The sequence below is a fragment of the Mustelus asterias genome, chromosome 13 (assembly GCF_964213995.1).
Source record: "Mustelus asterias chromosome 13, sMusAst1.hap1.1, whole genome shotgun sequence".
Taxonomy (NCBI): Eukaryota; Metazoa; Chordata; class Chondrichthyes; order Carcharhiniformes; family Triakidae; genus Mustelus; species Mustelus asterias.
This window is the reverse complement of record NC_135813.1, coordinates 15,677,208-15,692,916: the sequence shown is the minus strand read 5'-3', so window position 1 is coordinate 15,692,916 and position 15,709 is coordinate 15,677,208. Positions and strand designations below refer to the sequence as shown.

The 15,709-nt window shown below is 43.7% G+C and overlaps 1 protein-coding gene across 2 annotated transcripts in view; it reads right to left on the bottom strand.

Annotated features, from left to right (window-relative positions):
- LOC144502464 (disabled homolog 2-interacting protein-like) overlaps positions 1-15,709 on the bottom strand; it is a 398,032-nt gene that overhangs the window by 234,593 nt on the left and 147,730 nt on the right. The gene's annotated exons all lie outside the window — the stretch shown is intronic.

Here is a 15,709-nt window from a genome sequence, read left to right as displayed (position 1 = left end):
GAAAGACCAGAGGGGAAAGGTGAGACAGAAACAGGATTGAGGGGTGAATGGACAAAGCAGGGTAGGGTAAGAGACTGTCCTGGCATGTTTAAGACACTGTCTGGGGATTGTTTAAGAGATTAGCCGGGGAATGAAGCCAGACTATTCAGTGCATGTTAGAAGACTCAGCATGGCATAATTATGGGCGGGGAAGGCCTCCTTGGGCAGTGACAAAATGTGTCAAAAGGGCCGGGTATGTGATTTACTGCATTTGGTCCTGTTGGTTGGAAGGAAGGCACATTCAGGGTGGGAAGTTGGAACCGGTAGCTTGGCAGTTCAAGTTTCATGGGGAGGGCAAGGTATTGGATAGTCTCATGGGGTGTCTCTCCATCAACGAGGCTGCAGCTAGCTTCGAGAATAGGAGGGGTCAGGTTCAGGAAGGCCGTAGGAATGGGGATTTCAACATTGAAGGAAACGGAGGAAGAACAGGAACATGGACGTAAATAATAATGGGATCAAGGGTAATGGTGGGCTGAATGGTCACAGGAGGGAGGGGAATTAGAGCTGGTAACTGGGGAGGACCCTAGGAAGAACTTGGTGGATGACAAGGGAAGGTTGGAATGTGTTGAAAGCACTCACGAATTATCTGAAGCAGTTCGAGAAAGCTATCGAGAAAAATTATACAGACTCAAAGCTGGTGAGAGATGCTAATAACTCCACTTTTGGGTCAAGCGAAGGGGCACTCTATAAATTATTAGCTCAAGCCATGGAGAACCAGGCTCTTTTGAGTATTGTTCCTGGGGTTCAAATGCCCACTGAAGGAGCGTTGCTCTGTGACTAGTGGGTTGCATTCCTATGAGAAGACACCAAGGTTTGGAGCTGGTGTTATGTCTGATTGGCCATCTGCTCCTGTTAGTGACAGGAAAGAAAGGATGGAGGTGAATTCATCCAAGGGCATAGCTGCTGGGCAGCAGCTAGATGCACACTCCAAACCCCCTGATAAATGGTCATGGATGACAAGGCATAATGTTCAAAGTCTTCCCATCAAGCTAAGGCTATATTCTCTCCATAGAGTGTCTATGGCAATGAAGACAAGCAGCCAATGGCCTGATGGAGGGTTCTCTCACATGGCTGCCATCACTCAGGTCAATGCTTAATGTCTCCATAGGCAGTCATGTACGAAGGGGGTAACATCCATTGTGGTCCTCCAGGATGTCCTTCACCTGAAAAGTCTGGGCTGGGGATGACATGTCTCGATGGAGGCCAGGACAAGGGCTTAGCACTGGCTTGTTGGTTTGGCAATGGAGGGAAACCGGTTAAGGATATGCTGAATAAAAGTTTCAATTTGATTCGTTCACAGATACAAAAAGGCATTGGGGGGGAAGGCTGCTGGCAACCCTGTCTTGTTTCTGGCTCTCATACAAATGAGAAGAAGGGTCCATCATAGATTGGCACAAGAGCAGGAGGTGCAGCAGCCTGAACAACAAGAGTAAGTGGGGCCCCAAAAAGTTCATGAAGCTCACTAAGAGGGCCAAATAAACATTGGCCACTGGCTCGACCATGAGTATATCGCAGGTGCTGCTCATATATGGAAATAAGCAAAAGGCAACACTGCAGATGCCTTTGTTTGTTCATGGATGTGTAGCTCACACTTGCCAGTTTCTTCAGGGTGAGCTGTAGCTGCAGGACTTGAAGGGCAACCCATGCTGGTGGCACTGAAGATCATCTCTGCACTGAACATTTTGACAGTGGTTCCTTCCAGGGCTCCATTGGGGACCTGTGTAGCATCTCCAAATTGGCAACACACAAATGTATGTGGGAAGTGACAGATGCCCTGTTCATGAGAGCTCATCAGTATGTCCAGTTCTGTGTGGATGCTGAAAGCCAGGCTGCCAGGTGAGATTTGCAACAATATCTGGTTTTCTGCAAGTGCAGTGTGCCATTGGCTGCACACGTGGGCTTGAGAACTCCCTGGCAGCAGTCAGTGAGATCAATCAATTGGAAAGAATTTCACTCCATGAACATCCTAATTTGTGATCACAGAAGACAAATCCTGCATGTTTGTGCTCTGTACCCAGGGAGCTCTCTTACATTTTGAGCCACTGTCAGGTGCCACAGATGTTTGAGGGACCTCGGCAATGACAGGGCTGGCTTCTTGGAAACAAGAAATATCCCCAGAAGACATGGCTGATGATGCTAGTTCGTTGCCCACAGTGAGCTGTTGAGGAGGGGTACAATGCTGCACATGCCTCCATCAGGTCCATGACAGAGCAAATGATGGGCTTCCTGAGGATGTGTTTCAGGTGTTTGAACCATTCCGGCAAGGCCCTGTGATATTCACCACAGTGTGTCCGAGATCATAATTGTCTGCAGTTCCCTGCACAACATTGCACTGCAAATTGGGGATGTCTTGTCTGAAGGAGACAGAGAAGTATGGTGTCTCTTCTAATGAGGAGAACTTTGAAGGGGATGGAGTTTGACGAGGGCAAGGATGTTGATGAGCCACCTGAAGAGGCAATAGCAGTGGTACAATGCAGAAATGCCTGTGACAATTTGATAGCTACCAGATTCCAGAGGAATAAGGTGCTGACACCTTTTCACAATTGATTGGTTTTCTTGACCAGCACTCACCATCTGCCCAGATGTTGGTTTGATCATTTGAATGTGCTAAACAATAATTAAATGCATAGGCCTGGTGATACATGGCTGCTGTAGATCCTTAACAGCATTTTCTTCTCCCATTATCTTAGGTGACTTTAATTAGAATAGCAATTTCACCCATGACCTCACCAAGTCAGGGCGCATGGCAGCTTCTCAATGGTTAGATATCATATTTTGCCAGAGATGCATTCTTGTCACCCTGTCACCTCCCAAGGATTGGGGGGGCGGGGGGTCAAACAGATGGATGGGTCAACAAGGAGTAGCAGCTTGACAGCACTAATGTTCCCACAACATCACTCCTCAATGCAGACTCATCGCCATCCCACCATAAACCCAGAATCATTGACATCTTTATCATGCTGTGAAGTTTTGAGCTTTCTTTGTATTATCCTCACTGAGACTGTCTCACCTGGGTTCTGGGTTTCTGAGGTGCAACCACTTAGGACCCTGCAATCGTAAAAGCCTCTTTCCTTGCTGGCCTTAGCATTCGTGCAAAGCCGTGAGGCTTCATTTTGAATATACCAGCCAAGGTGAAAATGTTTCTTGCTTGGACCCTGCAGAAGCCTGAGAGAGCTTGCTATGCATCACAGTATTCGAGATCGTCCAGCATACAGTCCCATTCTACACTCTCTCTCCTAATTCACTAGAAGCCATGTCAGGCAATGAGTTCCAAATCAATTTCATAGAATCCCGACAGTATAGAAGGAGGCCATTTGGCCTATCATGTCTGCACCGACTCTCCGATAGAGCATCATACCCAGACCCTATCCCCGTAGCCCCATATATTTACCCCCCTAATCCCCCTAACCTATATATCCTGGGACAGTAAGGGGCAATTTATCATGGCCAATCAACCTAACCTGTACATCTTTGGGCTGTGGGAGGAAACCAGAGCACCCATAGGAAACCCACGCAGACACAAGGAGAATGTGCAAACTTCGCACAGTCACTCAAAACTGAAACTGAACCTGGGTCCCTGGCATTGTGAAACAGCACTACTAACCACTGTGTCATGATGTGGAGATGCCGGCATTGGACCGGGGTAAACACAGTAAGACGTCTAACAACACCAGGTTAAAGTCCAACAGGTTTATTTGGTAGCAAAAGCCGCTAGTTTTCGGAACAGGCTGTCCCTTCGTCAGGTGGGTGGGAGTTCGGATCACAAACAGGGTACAAAGACACAAACTCAATTTACATGAATAATGATTGGAATGAGAGTCTTTACAGCTAATCAAGTCTTAAAGGTACAGACAATGTGAGTGGAGGGAGCTTTAAGCACAGGTTAAAGAGATGTATATTGTCTCCAGACAGGACAGCTAATGAGATTTTGCACATCCAGGCAGGTTGTGGGGGTTACAGATAGTGTGACATGAACCCAATATCCCGGTTGAGGCCATCCTCATGTGTGCGGAACCTGGCTATCAGTCTCTGCTCAGCGACTCTGCGCTGTCATGCGTCGTGAAGGCCGCCTTGGAGAACGCTTACCCGGAGATCAGAGGCTGAATGCCCGTGACCGCTGAAGTGCTCCCCAACAGGAAGAGAACAGTCTTGCCTGGTGATTGTCGAGTGGTGTTCATTCATCCGTTGTCGTAGCGTCTGCATGGTTTCCCCAATGTACCATGCCTCGGGATATCTTTTCCTGCAGCGTAACAGGTAGACAACGTTGGCCGAGTTGCTAGAGTATGTACCATGTACCTGGTGGATGGTGTTCTCACGTGAGATGATGGCATCCGTGTCGATGATCTGGCACGTCTTGCAGAGGTCGATGTGGCAGGGTTGTATGGTGTCGTGGTCACTGTTCTCCTGAAGGCTGGGTAGTTCGCTGCGGACAATGGTCTGTTTGAGGTTGTGCGGTTGTTTGAAGGCAAGAAGTCGGGGTGTGGGGATGGCCTTGGCGAGATGTTCGGCTTCATCAATGACATGTTGAAGGCTCCGGAGGAGATGTTGTAGCTTCTCCGCTCCAGGGAAGTACTGGACGACGAAGGGTACTCTGTGCACCGTGTCCCATGTTTGTCTTCTGAGGTCGTCGGTGCGGTTTTTCGCTATGGTGCGTCGGAACTGTCGATTGATGAGTCGAGCGCCATATCCTGTTATGTGGGCATCTTTCAGCAGCTGTTGCGATCCTCCTCATCTGAGCAGATCCTGTGTATACGAAGGGCTTGTCCGTAGGGGATGGCTTCCTTAACGTGTTTAGGGTGGAAGCTGGAGAGGTGGAGCATCGTGAGGTTAACAGTACAGTGAGGTGCTGAGGTGACCGTCCTTAATGGAGATGCGTGTGTCCACGAATGCAACCGATTCCGGAGAGTAGTCCATGGTGAGTCTGATGGTGGGATGGAACTTGTTGATGTCATCATATAGTTGTTTCAGTGATTGTTCACCATGAGTCCAAAGGAAGAAAATATCATCGATGTATCTAGTGTATAGCATCGGTTGAAGGTCCTGTGCGGTGAAGAAGTCTTGTTCGAACCTGTGCATGAAGATGTTGGCATATTGAGGTGCGAATTTGGTCCCCATGGCTGTTCCGTGTGTCTGGATGAAGAACTGGTTGTTGAAGGTGAAGACATTGTGGTCCAGGATGAAGCGGATGAGTTGTAAAATTGCATCTGGAAACTGGTAGTTGTCGGCGTTGAGTACTGAGGCAGTTGCAGCAATGCCATCATCGTGGGGGATGCTGGTGTAGAGTGCCGAGACATCCATTGTGACGAGGAGTGCTCCTGGTTCAACTGCTCCATTGGTGCTGAGTTTCTGTAGGAAGTCCGTAGTGTCGCGACAAAAGCTGGGAGTTCTTTGTACAATGGGTTTCAGGATGCCCTCGACATAGCCGGAGAGGTTCTCACACAGAGTCCCATTGCCCGATACGATGGGACGGCCGGGTGTGTTTGCCTTGTGTATCTTCGGGAGGCAGTAGAGATCTCCAACGCGGGGAGTACGTGGGATGAGAGCACGGAGGGTGTTCTGAAGGTCCGGATCAAAAGTCTTGATCAGAATGCTGCGTTGATGGGTGTGTTCTTTGGTCGGATCGGCGGGTAACTGTCTGTAGTGTTCCTCATTGTTCAGTTGTCGGTACACTTCTTTGCAGTAATCCGTTCTGTTCAGTATGATGATGGCACCTCCTTTATCTGCTGATTTGATGACAATGTTGCGGTTGGTCTTGAGAGCGCGGATGGCGTTGCGTTGTGCTTGGGTGATGTTCGGGGCTGTCTTGTGAGTGTGGCTGATGAATTTGGTGTTGACGCTCCTTCTGATGGCTTGGGCATACATGTGAAGTCGAGGCGACAATACACATCTCTTTACCCTGTGCTTAATGCTCCCTCCACTCACATTGTCTGTACCTTTAAGACTTGATTATCTGTAAAGACTCTCATTCCAATCATTATTCATGTAAATTGAGTTTGTGTCTTTGTGCCCTGTTTGTGATCAGAACTCCCACCCACCTGACGAAGGGACAGCCTGTTCCGAAAGCTGGTGGCTTTTGCTACCAAATAAACCTGTTGGACTTTAACCTAACCACTGTGCCACCATGTTAACCCTTTACCCAAGGTCTACTGATACTCTTGATAAGGCGGCTAGCAGGCCAAACAACTCTCAATGTGAGGCCTAACACAGACACATACTTCTGAAAGCCTACACACAAATCCCTATTGCAGTCAAGTCTAATGTGCCTATTGCATCCTTACTTGCCTCGTTCAGCTGCATGAAATCGACAAATCACCAAGGAAGCATATTCACAATTGAATGTGACCATCATATTTTCCTCCGGACAGTTAGGGTAGCTTCTGGATTTTGATTGTTAGGAAGACAGTATCCAACTACAGTCCCTCATCCCTGAGACTACATTCACAATGAACCACGCATATTAAGTCCCCACAGATAATTGTGTCGTCCACACACATCTGACATCAATGAAACAGCAGCAGGAGATACTATGAGCTTGATGAATACACCTCCCGAGGCCACAGCATGGTGAAATCTGAGAATTGGCTGATGTCCAGGCAACACAGACAACTGATGACCAGTGCCTAATTGTGCACATGTGGATTATAGACTAATCACTCTGGTGATAATGTGGGAAAATAGAATCAACAGAAGTTCCCGATCAGGCTCAGCTGGGGGCCGGCATTCCGGAATCTTAACTGACCATGGGACATCAAAACAACTATTAACAGATGGAATCCATGAGACTTGCAAAGAGTTAAATTCAAAATATGTTTACAATACCATATACAATGAGTAGACACTTGTGCAATCACTATATCTAGGTTCAGCCCTGGCATTTGCAGCTGAGCTGGAGGCAGCTAGCTTGCTGATTGCCATGGCCTGTTGACTGAGATGGGTTTGGCAGACGTCCTCCAGTAGCCCGAGGCTTAGAGAGTCCCTGCCTGCTAAGGTGGAGATGTAGCCTGCTCAGCTTGACCTGCTGGGATCACTGAATCCTTGGAGTAACTTGGGTCAGCGCCCCCAGCCTGCATGCCACTTCTCCACCTTGTGGGTACCTGAAGGCACCTCCTTGCCTGCTTGAGGGGAAGAGGTACTGGAGGGAGATCAAGGTGTCCCTTCTCCCCTCTCTCACCTAGCCACTGCTGCACTGCAGCCCATGGCTAGAAAAACAGAGTGCAACTCTGAATGCACATCTGGAACCTGGTCTCCACGTGCCATCATTTTCATAGAGATGGCCAAGTGCTTGTGTGCCACAGCCACACCAGCAGACATAACGTGTCCAGTGTGTGGACAGCCTGTGCCTGATGTTCCCCTGCCTGTCTCTGCATCTCAAGAGTCTCTTAGGGCCAGGTCCAGAGGCACATCATCTGTTTTGGGCCTAGTAGGGGCCTGTTCTCCAGCAGTCTTCAGTGTCAGAGACCTCAGCTGTCAATGCCTCTTCTCCAGCTCTGAAAAAGATCATAGACTTGAAACAGAGCTGAATTTCCCCAATCCCAAATCGACAGGTGTGGAGGCTGGGCATGAGAATAATGAGACAATCTCACACTGGGGTGGTTCCGGAAGGATTTTCACCCTTGATCAAACACAAGATCTGACTGGCACTGGTTATTCACCCAGCAGCAACCAGAAGCTAATTAAGATTAATTAAGTGCCCATTTGATGGCAAATTGGTGACACTATTGGGATCCTCGATGCCGCCTCTAAATAGGGTCCCCTCCTGGAGTTGGGGAAATCAGCATGCCACAACTTTGGGTTAACCAGTGGAGGGACATCCTCTCTACAATGTGGCCAGACTCAGTTTCAACATCTCCATCTTGGAGGCACTCTCTAAAGCCCCACCAACATCAGCAGCACCCACCTCTCCCAGGCGGGGTTGTTGGCTGACCAAAGCCTCAGGATCTCCAATCAGCACTCCCATCTGTGCAACCGCCCACAGTTCCTAATTGGAAAGGGTCTTGGAGGTGGCCAGTTCATTGGCCATCTCCACAAGATAATACAGATGGAAGGACTCTGACACCATTGGGATTGGATCCAAATATGTTCCTGACATTGGGGTTCTGAGACCCGCTGGAAAATTCAACCTATTAACTCTGTTTCTCTCTCTATCGATGCTGCCAGACTTGCTGAGTATTTCCAACATTTTCAGTTTTAACACCACAATCCAAATTTTGGAGAATGTATGACAATCATGATACCATATACATTTTCAAAACAATATAGTTTGGAAAGAAAATTAATATTGATAAGCACTGTTGCAGAACCAAGGGTAGCAATTTAGCCTGTATGAGACCCCACAGGCAAACATGGCTTAGAGCCAACACAAGGAGGAAAAAAAATCAGTTAGTTAAATCCCAATGATGACTGTCCTTGAACCTTCCGTTGCTCTTTGCTTCTGCTTTCTGTTTGTTTGGCAGCTTACTCATTGAGATTCTAACAACTTCATACTTGTACAATATAGTCTGCAGGAGGGAGAATGTACTGTGATGAATTAAATGTTCTTTATATAGTAATGTTCATTACTTAACATGTGTATTTTACCTTTTAGAACAGATAAAAGCGCCTGTAAATGTCTCTGGTGGTTGTCTTGGAGCCATCTACAAAAGTTCAGGAAATTTTAACACTGACTAAGGACATTTTATTTCTTTGTACAAAGTGGAGAGGTGGTAAATATGTGCTACTTATTTTGATATCATAAATCAAAGTTATTTCTTCATTGAAATAGGGAAACTTTATGTTATCCACCAAAATAGCAACATTTTCCTTAATGGTCAAAATATCTCGCTTCCAAACTAGCTGCGGATTGGTGATAGTGTTTTTAAAATTGGGTAAATTGAATTTTTTTGCATCTATTCCAAATGACTAATTTTCCACTTCAAAGTTATGCATTGAAAATTTATAATTATGGATATTGAGTCAACATCGTTCTTATTGCAGGGTAAAATACTAGCCAGGGAGCAATGGGTTATTATTAATAATCGAGTCTTACCACAAGAGCATGTGGATAATATCTTCATTAGACCACTTCATAATATTAATTAGGCTATTTAGCACCCAAATTGCGTATGCAAATTCTAACTAGAAAATTGCTTTTTCTCTGCATCTCAAAAGTTTAAGTGCTAGTTTTATGGAATTTGAGAGTATGTTATGCTATTAATCGCATAGTAATGAGGGTTGGTAATTAGATTCAAGTTTCATATGCAAATTTTTATTCAAAATCTACACTTTCCTTAAAATGTAAAACCCATAAGCCCTAAATTCACAAAGCTTTGAAATTAATTAACTTTGTGGAATCATTTACTCTGCAGCATAGCAAAAACAAGTTTTCAGCCCTCTAGGTATCAAAGCATTATTTTATCAAACTGAAGAACTCCCCTTTTATGTCTGAACAAATTGTTTGCTGTTAAAAAATTTTTTTTGCTCCCTCCAATTTTTACCAACTATGCCTAAAACAAAAAGGGGACAGATGACAATATCATCAAGAACTAGTTGTTAGGAAGCGTGTAACAATGCCCAGAGATTGTCATCTTCCTGTATTTCTGACCGTTTTGCAACTGCACTCATCACTGCTCTGTGTACCTATCTCAGATACAAGGCTGAAATTGGGAATTTAGCAACATGATGAAAATCAAACTCATGAAATGACCATGACACTCTGTGCTGTGTCCAAAGTGCAGTCCCACTGTTGATTAGAACAAAGGGTCAATCATTATGCACTGAATATTTAACTTAATTTCAGTCACACAAAACTCCACAAAAAAGTTAATAAAATTAATTTTCAACTCTCACCAATGCATTTAATTAAATCATGAGTTAGACTATTTTATATTGAGACAACTAATTTGACTCATGGTAAAAGACTTTGACAACATCCCGACAGCAGTTGGTATGTCCTACACACAAAATGCTGGACTCATTGCCACCACATCAATGTACTCTTGATCATCAGAAAACTGATGGAAGCATTAGGCGGCTTATTCAGCATTAACCTGCTCTCTGTTGTTCAGTTTGGATTCCACCAAGGCCACTCAGTGCCTAGCCTCATTACAGCCTTTGTCAAAACATGGACAACAGAGCTGAATTCCAGTAGGGAGGTGAAATGACCGACCATAACATCAAGGCAGCATTTGACCAAGTGCGATAAGAAGGAGTTCTAATGAAATTGAAGTCAACAGGAATCATGGGGAAAACACTGCATTGGTTACAGTCATACCTAGATAACGGAAAATGGTGTGGTTGTTGAAAACCAATCATCACAGCCCCTCAATTCAATCCCTCCACCACTAGCACACAGTAGCAGTAGTGTGTACTATGTAAAAGATGCACTAAGACAACTCCTAAAGCCTGCTTTGACAGTACCATCAAACCTGCAACCTATCACCTGGTAGGACAAGGGCAGCAGAAGCATAGGAACACAGCTATCTGCAGGCTTCCCCCCAAGCCACACAATCCTGATTTGGAAGTATATTGCCATTTGTTCATTGTCGCTAGGTCAAAAAGCTGGAACTCCCCTCATAATAGCATTGTGGGTGTACCTACGCCAGATGGACTGCAGTGGTTTAAAAATGCAGCTCACACTGCCTTCTCAAGGACAATTAAAGGGTGGAATAATGGCACAGTGGTTAGCACTGCTGCCTCACAGCTCCAGGAATATGGGTTCAATTCCAGCCTTGGGTGACTGTCCGTGTGGAGTTTGCACACTCTCCCCGTGTCTGCGTGGGTTTCCTCTAGGTGCTCCGGTTTCCTCTCAATCTTACCCCTCAATCTTTTCAACACAAAGGATGACAAGCCAAGTTTATGCAATCTAATTTGGTACAAGTACATTAATTGCTCATGCCAAAATTGTTGATCAAAAAATGTACTCCTGAAACGTTTATTCTCAACTTGTCACATCTTTGCATAGACATGATCTTAACAAGGCATTTGATCAATGTGACATCACAAACTTTAGCATTACCTACCCACCTCAAGTTCTTAAAATTGGGCTTGTTTCAACACAGAAATTTTTCAATCCACAAAAATGTAAAGTATCTGATGGAACAGGCTCAGTAGATCTATACTATGTGGCTAGATTTAGATTTGTAATGTGAATTTTTAGTAACTCCAGCTCACCTCCTTTAAATAATGGGAGTCTACAAATCAGACACAGAAAAGATGAGAAATAAAAGGATCTTGATCAATGTACTGAAACCAATCATTTTAAAAATGACAAAGCTCAAGATTGCAATTTCTGAAATTATTGGAAGTGGTATTGGATCCTTGAAGGTTTGCCAGTTAATATTTAGCACTATACTCAATTAATTTACACTTATTTACATTTCAGAAGTACATAGTGCACTAGGAATACATAATCTTATAAAGAATTATCAAACTGAAGCAACTTAAAATATGCTGACATTAAGCATTAATGAAAACCAGGAAATTAGAACATGTTACATTGTTTAGAAAGAGCATATTCGTTGATATTCCATGGCACTGCTTCTGAACAAATTAAAAAAATACATTTTGAAAGAGTGAACAGGATTAAAAGCTGACATCTCAGATTGTACTTGCCCATTAATTCAGCCCCAAGCTTTTCTAGGGACTTCAGGATTAATCAAGCTGACACCATCAATCTAGATAAAATGTCTTAATTTATGTTTAGTTACTTCAAGTAACTCAGATAAACTTTTATTTATGATGTTTAGGTGGTTGGAGATATTTGAACTTTAAACTTCAAATTTCTATTGTGGAACACAGAAGAAAATTACAGCACAGGAACAGGCCCTTCGGCCCTCCAAGCCTGCACCGACCATGCTGCCCGACTGAACTAAAACCCCCTACTCTTCCGGGGACCATGTCCCTCTATTCCCACCCTATTCATGTATTTGTCCTGACACCCCTTAAAACTCACTATCGTATCTGCTTCCACTACCTCCCCCAGCAGCGAGTTCCAGGCACCCACCACCCTCTGTGTAAAAAAACTCGTACATCTCCTTTAAACCTTGCCCCTCGCACCTTAAATCTATGCCCCCTAGTAACTGGCTCTTCCACCCTGGGAAAAAGCTTCTGACTATCCACTCTGTCCATGCCCCTCATAATCTTGTAGACTTCTATCATGGAACTTGAATAAAACTTTGAAAGTGACAGAACAATTAATGCTGTTAAAAGCATACGAGAGTCTTGGTTTTATAAATGCAAGTATAATGTACAAAAGCAAGGAAGTTATATGAAATATGTGTAAATAACTGGTTTGGCCTCAGTTGGAGTATTGTCTCTCAAATCTGAGCATCACATTTTATGAGGGGTGTTAAGATCTTGGGGAGGGTGCAGATGAGATTTACCAGAATATCAGGGATCAGCCACTTCAATGATGCGGAGAGGCAGGAAAAGTCTCCTTGGAACGGAGAAACTGTCAAGTGGAGATTTAATATTGTTCAAAATTATAAGGGGTTTTAATGGAGTAAATGAGGGATCGTTTCCATTGGCAGACAGATTTAAGGCAAGTGAAGACGCAGTCAGTAATGCTCATGCCTCTGCCACTCTGTGTTAACTCAACATTATTACAATAACACAGCTCTTCCTCAAGGCTTTCCCCTACTTGGTGTGCACTGTATCTACAAAGCGGAAAATAAATATTTTTATCAAGAGCTTCCATCTCACTGAGGAAGCTACTGGCCAATCCACACCCAAAAACCTGCTCTGAAAACTCTGCACGCATACAGTTGTGACAAATTCTACCACTGCAGCTGAGAAAATACACACCGTTCTCGAACAATCAACAACATTCTGAATAAAGCAACCCACAGCATTCTTCCAAAAAAGGTCAATTTACCTATTACCCAACATCAAGGGATCCTTTAAACAATCCAGCACCCAAATCCGGATTTGCATCTTCATCAAGACTGATTAATCCTTCTTTGGGATGCACCCTCTGTATCACGTTTTGTTAAAATCCATCCCTTAGTTTTTGAAATATATTGTTTACAGATAAACAGATGCAAAAACATCACCTCCATTGGCAACGGTAATAATTGGCAGAGGAATCAAAGTAGCGAACTGGGCTGTAACAATCTGCAACACACTAATTAAATTGGCAGTGGAAGCAGATTCAATATGAACTTTCAAAGCAGAATTTGATATATACTTGAAAAGATAGATTTGCAGACATATAAGGAAACCACTATGGTTTTTAGTACCATTTGGATAGCTTTTTCAAAGAGCATGATGGGGCGATTGCTTTCCTCTGTGCTACAAGATTCTATAAACTATAATGAGCTCTAGTTTTTATGATTTAACACTTGGATTTGATTGATCTCTGCTAATCATGTAATTTAATCACTTCATTTGCCTGTAAAACCTATTGAGAAATGGACAGTATTTTAAAACAACATAGAATAGACACACTGTTCCTTCACAAAATGGACTCGACAGTCAAGTGACTTACGTGTAGTTTTTGTACAGACCAAGACAGACATGTCTAAACATATCTCTGAAAAGTTACTTGATATGCAAATCGTCTTCCCAGATACTGATTGACTTCCTTTCACCATTTCAATGGGAGAGATTTAAAATGACAGTGGTTGCTAGACTTGCTGTCCCCATGGAGATGGAATTTCAAATAAATACATTTCAAAGGCTAATCATGGTGGAATGTTTATGAAATAGCAAAGACTCTTCATTTCATGGTGAACTGCTTAGTTGTCAACCCATGGTGTAGACAATGGAGACATCGATACTGGTGTCATGTGTCAGAAACTGCCTTGTGATAAGAAATACCTGGAAGTACCTTATTAATCCTCATGCACAGGTCTCAGCAGCTCATTATGGACTACAAATATGAAAAAGGAGCCACCCCGCTCGCCCAATGGTGGACCCGGCCTCAAATTCACCTTAGACAGACAATTGGGGTTTATTTGTTTTACCTGCCCAAATATAGTTCTTCACTGCTGGGATTCAAACAACTTCAACAGAAAAGCCAGAAGCTTGTTGTTGTTTGGGGTGAACCAGTGTGAAATGCATCACTTGAAGCTCAGCCCTTCATTTTTTTTTCAAAATATCAAGAGGGGTTCCTTCCCTCCTGTAATGTTTCTGCTGTACTCTGGAAGACTGATTAGAAGTGACGATTTTAACCCTTTAAGTAATTTAAGTGCAGGTTACATATTTAGAAATCAGATATGAACCAGGAACAGGAGTAGGCCATCTGGCCCTTCGAGCCTGCTCCGCCATTCAATAAGATCATGGCTGATCTTTTCATGGACTCAGCTCCACTTACCCACCCGCTCACCATAACCCTTAATTCCATTACTGTTCAAAAATCTATCTTTGCCTTAAAAAATTCAAAGAGGTAGCCTCAACTGCTTCACTGGACAGGGAATTCCACAGATTCACAACCCTATGGTGAAGAAGTTAGTCCTCAACTTAGTCCTAAATCTGCTTCCCCTTATTTTGAGGCTATGCCCCCTAGTTCATTTCACCCGTCAGTGGAAACAACCTCCTTGCTTCTATCTTATCTATTCCCTTCATAATTTTGTATGTCTCTGTAAGATCCCCCCTCATTTTTCTGAATTCCAATGAGTATAGTCCCAGTCTACTCAGTCTGTCCTCATAAGCCAACCCTCTCAACTCCGGAATTAACCTAGTGAATCTCCTTTCCACCTCCTCTAATACCAGTATATCCTTTCTCAAGTAAGGAGACCAAAACCGTACACAGTACTCCAGGTGTGGCCTCACCAGGACCTTATGCAGCTGCAACATAACCTCCCCATTTTTAAACTCCATCCCTCTAACAATGAAGGACAAAATTCAATTTGCCTTCTTAATTACCTGCTGCACCTGTAAACCAACTTTTTGCAATTCATGCACAAGGATATCCAGGTGCCTCTGCACAGCAGCATGCTGCAATTTTTTACCATTTAGATAATCGTCCATTTTGCTGTTATTTCTACCAAAATGGATGACCTCACATTTACCAACATTGTACTCCAGCTGTCAGACCCTTGTCCACTCACTTAAACTATCTATATCCCTTTGCAGACCTCCAGTGTCCTCTGTAGACTTTGCTCTACCACTTATCTTAGTGTCATCTGCGAACTTGGACACACTGCACTCGGTCCCCAACTCCAAATCATCGATGTAAATTGTAAACAAATGTTCGTATTTGTATGCATGTGTACATCTAGAACGTGTGAGGAGTGAGTACTGTTGCAACTGCATTCTGGATGTTGTGAAAAATAAACATTTAGCCTTTCTGTTGATTGAAACTTACAAGAAAGCTTGTCCATGCCTGTTCTTGAGAGTCACAGTATGCAAGGGGTTAAAACATCTCTCTAAAATGCATCTTATTCCAGTCAGCCTAGAGGTGGGAAAAGTGGGAATTTATCCCAGGTCATCGCTCTCCACCCGTAACTAAACTAATAATACCACAGGGTTAGCACAGAAGAATGAGAAGGTGATTTTGAATGGCATTCAATTATACTTTCATACAAACTCAAAAATTACATGGCTAAGATTACGCATGACGCACATCAAGAATGAATAAAATTCTAAAAAAAAATCTTTATTGAAATTTGCTCTATCCGTTTATATCCTTATATAACACTTTGGGAGCCCTAAATATATTTCATGAGAGAAACAGCATGCTATAACCTATAAA